We start from the raw sequence: 10,324 nt of genomic DNA on the forward strand, positions 1-10,324 counted from the left end.
ATTCATGGACAATAGTGCTGAGAAAAAGTATTTTAGTATGTAAGTGCCCAATCAGGTGATGTCTAATAGACAGAATTGAGCTGAAAGAGGAAAAACAGAAATGAAAGAAAATAGGTGATCTTTTGTGTTCAATTGAAAATGAGATCATGGAAAACGAAGGATATTAGGGATGTTAGAGGACATGGGACATAGATAAATGATTAAATATGTGCTAGGAAGTCTAAAACAATTCTATTTCTGTTTTTACAAATTTAAGGAAATAAACATAATTCCTCAAATGCACTTTCGCAATACATGAACAAGAGAAGTACTCTGCAGCCATGCTAATGGTTCTGTGATGCTTTAGTTTTAGCTAAATGCTAAAGAAACGAAGTAAAGTTTACGGAGGAATCATTGTTTTTTGTTGTCATTATTGTTGTAACTTGTGCAGTTGTCACCCAAGAAGTGATTTCTCCTTGCTGTTCAAATACATCCTGTGAAAATGCAAAGGTATTCCTTCCCAAGGCTGACAGAAAAGCAAACAAACCCCCAAAACACTAGACTGGAACAAATGGATAGGGATTTTAAAGAGGGATTTCTTCCAACAGCTCTTGCCTAAGATCTAACCTGGTATTATGGTCCAAGACTCAGCAGGCTTTGTTTACTTTCCGAGTTCCCCATTCGTTGGGAAGAAGCTTTAGTTGAGGATTGCTGTATTAAAGGAAGATGCTAAGTTGCATAAGTAACTGCCAGGTGCAACAGCGAGGCTGTCAAACTGGGAAGCATGTCTTGGAAGTTTACTTCTATTAGTTTACTCAGAAAGTTTGGTGTTGAGGCCAGAAAGATGGAGCAGAAACTGCTGATGACCAAAGATTTTACTACCATCATGTTAATAACTTGCAATAATGTCGTTGTGGTCACTACAATATGCATAGTTTTGAGGTTTTCACATCCAGTATAGCCCTTGCTTGTTCCTTCAGTAAATTCATCATGCTGTGTAAAAGGGAATGTCCAGTCTAAAATAACAAGATAGGGTCTATTGTAGGTAAGGTAGTGTCAGTGCATCTACCTGGAGCTGGTTCATTAGACCAGCATTCATTGCCGCCACAAGGCATGTTAAGTTTTAATTAAGGTGCTGGGAGCATTTTTCCACGTAAGTGTAAAAATTACACACTGAGTGCAAAAACATCCCACCTCTCCTCACATTAACTCAAGGTTGTTAAAGGCAGACAACACAGATTATCGAACAGCGTAAATGAACCCGTGGGTGGAATTTTCTTTTCATAGAACATTTAAAGCCGTTAACTTTCTTTCATAATATCTTAACATTTTTTTTTGACAGTTTTATTGGTGGAATAAATGTGGCTGAATTTGTTATTTCAAGTTGTTTCTCTCACATTTGTACAACGGCCTCTTGTATTATTGATTTCCACTGAGATTCATTATGAGTACAGTTGTTTGCTTTATTTCTTGTCATGGGCCAATTTTGTGCCAAGATTCACTACATAGCTTTCAGTGTCAATAACAGTCAGGCTTACTGGCTTTTATTGATCAGTAGTAGTAGTAGAGTTAGTCACCTCAGACATTTTCCACAATATTCTGAATTTTATAGACAAAACAAGAAAAAAAATGGTGTATTAGCAGTCTTATAAACTAAGGGTGTATATTGAGTTTGGAAACCAGCTCTTTCTATGAACCTTCCCTGTTGCATTACTATGTGTATTGATTAAAATCTGCCCAAGCCCAAAGGTCTATTGAGTGAACCATCCCCCCACTGCACCCCTCTCTTTACAATCTCATTTCCACTTCTATTGACAACAGTACTGACAGTGTGGAATGTGATCCTGGTTGATTTAGCAGTGCTGTGACACAGGTCAAACCACTACTCGACAGACTGCACTGTGATCATTCAAAGCTTTCAAGCTCTGGAGGCTCATCAGTGACGGCTGCGTCAAGGTAGAAACAGATAGCTGGTACCCCCCCCCCCCCCCCTTGAGTAACTATGTTATGGCCATTGTCCATTTACAAAGATTCATCATGCTCAATCGGATTTTCTTATAGGAAACTTTTTTTCTTGTTTTACTGCATTTCCCCACCGATTTGTATTCCATTGACAATGTGCAATGTGACATGTTGCGAAAGTAGATCAGTAAATATTGTAATTTGAATGAACAGTTTAGTGAAGGTGTTGAGGGTGTGTGTCATTGAACTTAACTATAGTTATAGTAAAAATTTTCTTATGTGTTTTCCATTTCTGTTCCAGCGAGAGCTATTTGAAGTAACCCAGATAATTTAACACCACAAATGATGTATGTATACAATATATATTATATCACCATAACACAATTTATTATGCATGAAGTGCAGATAAATATTTAAAAGAGCAGACCTTGATAAATCCCCATGAGGAACTTACATCCCTATTTTCTGATGGATTACACATTTTTCAAAATATACTGTTGCATCATAGTAACCCCCACAGATGTCCTCAGTATGGATGTAGTTTTAATATTTATTTGCCAGAGGAATGTTTTTTTCATTTTCAGCCTGTAAGACAAGGCAAAAACCAAAGATGCTAAATTTGTTAATGACTGAGCTTAAAAGGTGCCTATGTTAATGCTCAATCTCCTACCCTATTGCAAGAAATAGCCTAGATAGCCTTTTTATGCACAATGAGCAGACCAAACTTAGATTTTCCAGCCAAAGATTTTATGAACATAGGAATAAACCAGTACATTACCAAAAAAAGGGCAGAATCACAATCAGTTGCAGCCATTTGGGGTGTTCAGGATAATCGCATATACAGTACAACAATAAGCTCATAAAATACACCTTTAAGACATTCTACCTTAAGCTCTGAACAGCCAAGTGATGCATTTGACTTAATGGAAAAATTCTTCTTTCTGTTCAATCTGCCTACTACAATAGAGCAGCAATCTGACCTTAACACCCCCATTTCCTGAGAGGAGGTACTGAATGCTAAAAGAACTTTGCAGAGCAGACAAGTCCATGGACCTGACGGTTTTGGTAGTGAATAGTATAACGAATTTGGTTATTTGTTGGCAGAACCACTACTTGACATGTTAAACCATTCATTTTTACATAATGGACTATCTCAGAGTGTACGGCAGGCCAATATTTTGGTTATTATGAAAAATGGAAAATGCAAAGAGTCCACTCGACATGAAGACCTTTTGCCTGAAGTTATAAAAGAAGATCAAACAGGTTCCTTAAAAGGGTGAAATTAAATGTCAGGTGCCTTCTTGATGTCATTCAGGCCTTTCAGATGGTCTAGTGCTTTCTTTAGACACTGAGAAAGTAGAATTGGTCTATTTATTTATTTTATTTTTTAACAGATTTGTTAGTGGTGAAAATTTTATTACACAGGTCAAGGTCCTGTATGACAATCCCCTGGTAGCCAGTTTCCCAGTGTATGGTACAGCATAGTTTCCAAGTGTATATATGATTGTATCCTATCCAAATGATTCCAATTTTATTCTGAAATAAGGTCTTGAGATACCTAAACAGCTGGTCTAGTTCCTTTATATACAGACCAAAGCTTAAGATGTCTGACCAAATTTCAGATGTTTGTGACGTAAATAATCCACACTCTTTCTGGCTGGGTGCTGAAGTTTCCATTTCACTCCCTAAACTTTTAGGTCGAGCCGTAACAACCCTGCTTAATAGACACTGACATCTGTTTTCACCCCTATTGTGAACAATCCTGATTTCCAGCCTGGGTTTGATGCCAGTTTTAAACGATGTGGTTGCAGTGTCATTAGTATGCTGAAGGACTTATTTTCTGATAATTCTGCAATAACATTTGAACAATTAAGTGAGAAATATGGTATCCCCAGGCAGGATGGCTTTCGTTACTTGCAGATAAGGAATTACATATTCCACAGCACAACATTAATTGACAACCCTGAAAGCTACCCTTTGAAATTGTTATTTCAAACAGCTGGAAGAGTGTCTGTCGGACTACTCTATGAGGCTATGCGTTTTGCAACCCCTGTAACTTTACAGGGGCTTAGGGACACATGGGAGAGGGAGCTATTGGTAACAATCGATGTTGAGGTGGGGGATGATACCTGGAGACATGCTAAATCAATTTCAGTCTGCAACTGTGCCAAAGCAATACAGCTTAGGATCATACGCAGAATGCACATATCTCCCAACTGTAGACATCATTTCAACCCTACTCTTTACCCCCATGTGCCTCAAATGCAAGACAGAAATTGGTGCTCCAGCTCAATGTCTTTGGTCACACTGTAAGCAGTGTCCCTCACCCTGGGCCTCCCAAGCAAACATGTAACATCAAAAAACAGGTTGAACTGTATTCTCACTAATGCTGTGAGGAAAAACATTTTAATTTGGTGAATTCATGAAAAAAGCACCAACTGTTAGAGGCTGCCATATTGTGCTGTATATTAGGTATATTACATTCAAAAACAGACAATTCTATAAAGTTTGGGAACATCTGAACTATGTAGAACCTGGTGTCTCTGCCATTATGCTGCAGGGATTTTCTCGAATGTTGTTGCACATTATCATTGTAACCTCTACTGGTGTGTGTATGAATCTGAACTGGTGTTGTGTGTTTTTGTTTTGTATTGTTTAGTCCTTGACTTTTTTCTGTCCTGTGGATTTCATAATGTATCCATCTTCTACTTGTTAAAGTGAAAAACAAATGTCTTGATTTACCAAAAACAAAGTGATAATAGGAATCCAAACCTATGATGACTATGGCTGTTTGTTTAATTTTGGTGCTTTGGCACTGAGTCAGACCCTGTAATGCCACTGACTACAACTGGCAGAGATCTCTATGATGCATTTGATTTCCGTGGTGTGATCCACCCTGAGGAGGTGCTGCATGCCCTGAGAGGCCTCTACTCTCAAGGCTTTTTCAAGGACAACCCTGCAGGGTTCCGCTGGCCAGTTCCTGCACTGCCACAGGGTGCCGCTCTGTGCACACGGCTCATACTTCAGGGTCATGTTCACTGCTGACATAAGTGAGAGGGACCAACAGCTTCATCATCAGGTATGGGTATGTGAGAGAAAGGGAGAGGACGGGGCAATCATGAATGGATTATGTTAATTAAAGAAACTAGAGCACTTGTACTTGATGTCCCAGTGTCATCTGCAGGAAACCCACCCTGTGCATCTGCATCTGCCTCATGTCACGGTGTGAGCAATGTCAGATATTGAAGGAAGACATTCTCGATGCAGATTTGTGTGGATGACTAATTAAAAAGAACTTAAATGTATGCATCAAAATATCAAATCATGACAAAATATAAACAAGAAAATAGACATACTGTGGCTCGAATACACCTCGCTGACACTCATCATCCAGTAGAGGACATATTGCAAATTTAAGGGTTCAGTGATTTAAAAGGCAGTCATTCAAGTGGACAGCCTTGGTTCATGTCAGATGTTGCCCATATTAGCAAACATCTGCTGAGCTGCACTAGTCTGTAGAGAGAGAATGACATCTGACCTCCCTTTAAGAGAAGGGGAAAGAGGAAAGAGAGAAAACAGTTATCAACAGATCAATAAATTATCACAAAAGCCAGCATGGTGTGGTCAGGGTCTTGTGTCCTGCATGACCAGTTGGTAATAGTTAAAGGAGGAGCTACACTAATATTAAGTTTTCTTCCATAGTGTTCCTCACAATGAAATCATGGGGAATAACATGGATAACCCAAGTACCCCTTAATTGATTCCACTTCAGGAAATAATCATTCAAAAATTAGAGGATGACATGTGTCAGACAGCAAACAGGCGACTTATTGTATATGGTGAAGATGTGTATCTTGGGATTTTCAGGTGATGTTTACATCTGTTTGGTACATGTGACATTTTTTGCAGAATTTTTATTATAGGCCACCACAACTTTTCTGTTGGTAGATGTTCTTTTCATGCAATTGATGCTACATCACCCGTTGGTCTCTTGTCAGAAGTTCATTTTGATCACATTAAAAATTCAGCATGGCCTGGGAGTAAGGACTTGCTCCACTCCTATTCAGTTAATCCTTGAATTGGCACTTTCCACATGTCATAATTCCTCCTCTCCTCTCCTCTCCTCTCCTCTCCTCTCCTTTTCTCTCCATTCCTGGTCCAAGGCTTCTTGTCAGCTTTGGACCAGATCTGCAGACTCACCACAATCCAGCTAAATGTGGAGCGTTGGCTGAAGGCAGCTGAACTACTGCAGTCCAGACAACTACCTCAGCATGCTGGCACTCTCCCAGCTCCCATGTAGGCTCTACCCTGGACAAAGAAGCCTGCAGGCTGCTAGCAGACAGGTCAGAGACCAGCTCTCTCTGTTTGGAAATGTTTTGCAGTGTCAAAATCTAAGTTTTACAACAAAGACAAAGTGAAAGCAGAACAACTTTTCTGAATTGTAGGTTTTGCTTTTCATGTCATTGAATATTTTTCACTGTGTTGTGATCTTAGAAATATCAGTCATTTAAGGTGAGGCTCTTCCAAGAGATTTTACACATGAATAAACAAGTACATATAAAAACCTTGGCTCTTAATTAAGTGCTCTTTCTAAGGATATAATAAATCAAACCGATGTATTGTAGTCCCTCTATACATACATATTTTTACCAGTCGCGACAGCGGGCTGGTATGGTTTACACCTTGTGAATCTCTCTGTGTGTGTGTGTGTGTGTGTGTGTGTGTGTCATCATGGCAAAATGTGATTGTTTTTGTTTACTTTGGTATGTGTTTATATGTCTGTGGACACATTTTGTCACTTTGACACCCTCACAACTGTGCAAGATACAGTCACAAAACAGTTATACAACGGGGGCATGGTGAGGCTAAATATAAATCATGCATGATTCTGTACCACTAGCAAAGCATGGACGAGTTTGTGAAAGGACTGCCAGGTAAACGTGAAGGAGACGATGGATCGACACCAGATGTCACAACTGCCAAAACAAAAACGAGAGAATGTGACGAGGCATATTTTACTGTCGGTTTCATGAGTACAATGGTGGGTAATGAAGAAAGACCACAGTGTATATATTAGCTGCTGACAATGTGAAGCCGAACAAGTTAAGACCGCACTTGGAAACTTCACATCGCGAGCACAAAGAGAAGCCTGTTGGTTTCTTCAGAAAAGAAACTACCCTTTTGTAAACAAGTCACCTTATTAAAGCAGCATCTGTCCCATCAAAGGCCCAACTCACCTCTGACAAAGTCGCCTACAGAGTTGTTCAATGTAAAAACTGCACACTAAACCTGAGGAATTCACGCTTCCTTCTGCTGTTCACATGGTTTCAACTATGATTAATGAACAGCTTAGCCCCGAGCTGAATGATATGATGACAGACCTCACTGGCACAGTAAACGACATTAAAACAAATCTCATCAAGTCACCCATCAAAGCCTGGATTTTTTCTGCTCCGATCACACAGCTGTTTTGTTTCACAGCGAGTCCTGACAGCTGTCACGTGAAAGTGTTTTATCCAGGGTGTTTGAATTGTGGGATGAGATCAGAATCTTCTTGGAGGAAGATTGGTAATGAACCTGCAAGTTTAACAATAACAGCTTCCTCATGAAACCCTCATGAAACCCGCATACTTCGGTGACATGTTTCAGAAACTCAGTGAATTGAATGTGCAGATGCAGGGCATCGACACACCTTCCACAGCTGGCAGATAAAATCACATCATTCACAAGAAAATCTGAGAAGTGGGAGCAGCCAGTGAGAAAGGGGAATACAGACTCATTTCAGAGCCTGAAATCATTCATCAAGGTCAACAAGCTGCAGAACACAGTGATCCCGTGTATGAAAACTCATATCTCTGCCTTACAAAAACATTTCCAGAGGGATTTCCCAGTGCAGGATTCTGCACAATATAAATGGATCCAAGACCCCAAGACCACCAGCTCATTGATGCCACCTCTGATTCACCATTGAGGATGCAGTTTAAGGCCAAGTCATTGGCTGCATTTTAGATTGCAGTGGAAAAGGACTATCCACAGGAACATACTGGCCACCCTCCTTTCTTTCGACACATCCTACCTGTGTGAGATTTTTCTGCAGTTGCCTCAGTCAAAACAAAATACAGATCAAAGCTGGACACTGAAAATGAGCTAAGAGTGGCTGTCTCACAGCTGATATTTTGAGAATATTTGCAACACAAAGCAAGCCCACACCAGTCACTGAAAAGATTGTAGGACTAGAAGTGGATGCTTGCAGAGAAAATATTCAGGTTCTTGTTTATTCCCAGAGTTGGTAAACTTGTCATTTTTGTGCTCAGAGGTAGTTTTGAGAAAATCTGTTGAAAGCAGAAGATGCAGCAGAAACATGCTGCAATGTCACTTTGAATTTATTCCACTCAAAAAGTGACTTGTTCTTTATTTATTTTATTTATTTATTTGTTTTATTTATTTATTTATTTATTTTTTGTTTGTTTTAGTTTTTTGTCACACACTGAAGTTACAGCTCTGTATTAATTACATACAATGTTTCAAATAAAATGTGTAGGGATAGGAGTTTACAACCAAAATATGTGTCTGAGAATTGAAAATATTTTTATCTACAAAAGGGGGGCATGCAGGAAAAGTTTGGGAACCATTGCTAGATGCAATGGTTCCCAAACTCACTATTCTCTGAAGAGCAATTTCAGGACTGTCCTAGCAGAGGAGAATCAGGAACTGGTGGCAGAGGCAATTGTCAAATGGTTGGATCATGACTCGTCCAAACAAGGCATCTCTCCTTGCTGCGGAACACTAACCCTATAAACCTTTATGCTTTGCTGAAAATGTATGGTTACTATAAGCTAACAGCCTCCTTCCTATGCTCACCTTAACACCCATGTTCAAACAGCCCTACATGAGGTTTAGTGGGATGAGCTCCAGCACCAAGATGATAGTAATTGGAGGTGACCACCTGCTGTGTGAGGTTCAGCACTGGGACTTGTCAAGGAGTAGGTGCAGGGTGAATGAGTGCATAGCTCTCCAAGCTATTAACACCTGTATGGATCGGCCAATGGCTGCCTAGGCGCCTTTTTTTCACCATTAAATAAAACAGCTTACAGGACAGTTGAAATTGTTGCAATGAGCTCTGTCAGATGTGCCATATGCTGGATGCTTATTAAATGTCACTATGGCAAAAATGTTTTAGTCGGTGAGATAGAATAAAGAGCAACAAAATCCATGTAAGGAAGGAGGTTGTGGTGGATGAATGGCTCAAACACATGCCCCTTTTCCCCCAGTTGACTAGGGTTCGATTCCCATGTGAAATCAAAGGGGATTTTTAGACTGAGTTGGTAGTGAAACTACATGGTTAGGTTTACAAAAACATCATGTTTTGGGTTAAAATTCTTTCACACTCCCTCTCTGCTAGAATTTCTCCCATGTGACTCATTGAAGTGGAGAGGTGTAAATAGCCACACCCCAGCTGAAAATAGCATTGTTGTCAATGGACACCTGAGTGCAAGTAGCATTGTTGACCACAGATACCTGGGTTCTTGTCTCTGCCATGCTATATACGACTAGGGGTAATTAGCCACATTGGCTATCCACCCCAGGTCAAATTGTATTGTTAGCTACAGACAATAGTATCTGCCATTTAAAAAAAAGTTGGCAGTAATCTGAGCCCCTAAGCATCATGTAAATGATAAATTTGGTTTCTGTAATGAAGGATAGGGTGGGGTAGGGAAACCTGATTTTCCAAGGTAGATTTGTTCAGAAGAAAGCAGATTCTCTACCATGATTACAGGTAACAGGGGTTTCTAATCATCTTTTTGCATATACAGATGTGCATGACAAAAGACTGCACACCAGCAAAGTAACAGCTGTCTGTTTACACTGCTGAACATTTGAGTATGTTCATGCTGTGACAAAAAAGGCCAAAAAGCAATGTTGCACCATCTTCTCTCACTGCTTCAGTTAAAATAAGAAAGCCATGCTTCCAAAACAAGGTTGGGTTGAGCGTAGGAGAGAAATCTGATTAGTGACCTGCTGCGTGAATACATGGATTTATATTAACTAGATTACCACTCTCCAGTTACCTGGAACCTGGTTACTCAAGTGCACATAAACACTATGATTATTGCACTCACAGCTTATTGCTCTACCCTTCAACTTGAAGTGGCAATACCACAATTCTCCTTTAGACCATGTTCAGACTGACAAGGCACAGCCAAGGCTTCTCCATTCACACAGCAGGGGTGCATCAATACAGAAGCCTCTGGCAAAACAAAACAAAACCAAACATAAGCACAGAAGAGGATATTGCATTAAAAAAAAATTACCTTCCACAACTTTTGTTAGGACACAATGAAAATCTGCGTTGAACAATCAAATATGTGGAAGTGCATATTCT

This window comes from Trachinotus anak, unplaced genomic scaffold (assembly GCF_046630095.1).
Source record: "Trachinotus anak isolate AG129_WGS33_773 ecotype Australia unplaced genomic scaffold, CSIRO_AGI_Tana_v1 ptg000011l, whole genome shotgun sequence".
NCBI classification, from domain to species: domain Eukaryota; kingdom Metazoa; phylum Chordata; class Actinopteri; order Carangiformes; family Carangidae; genus Trachinotus; species Trachinotus anak.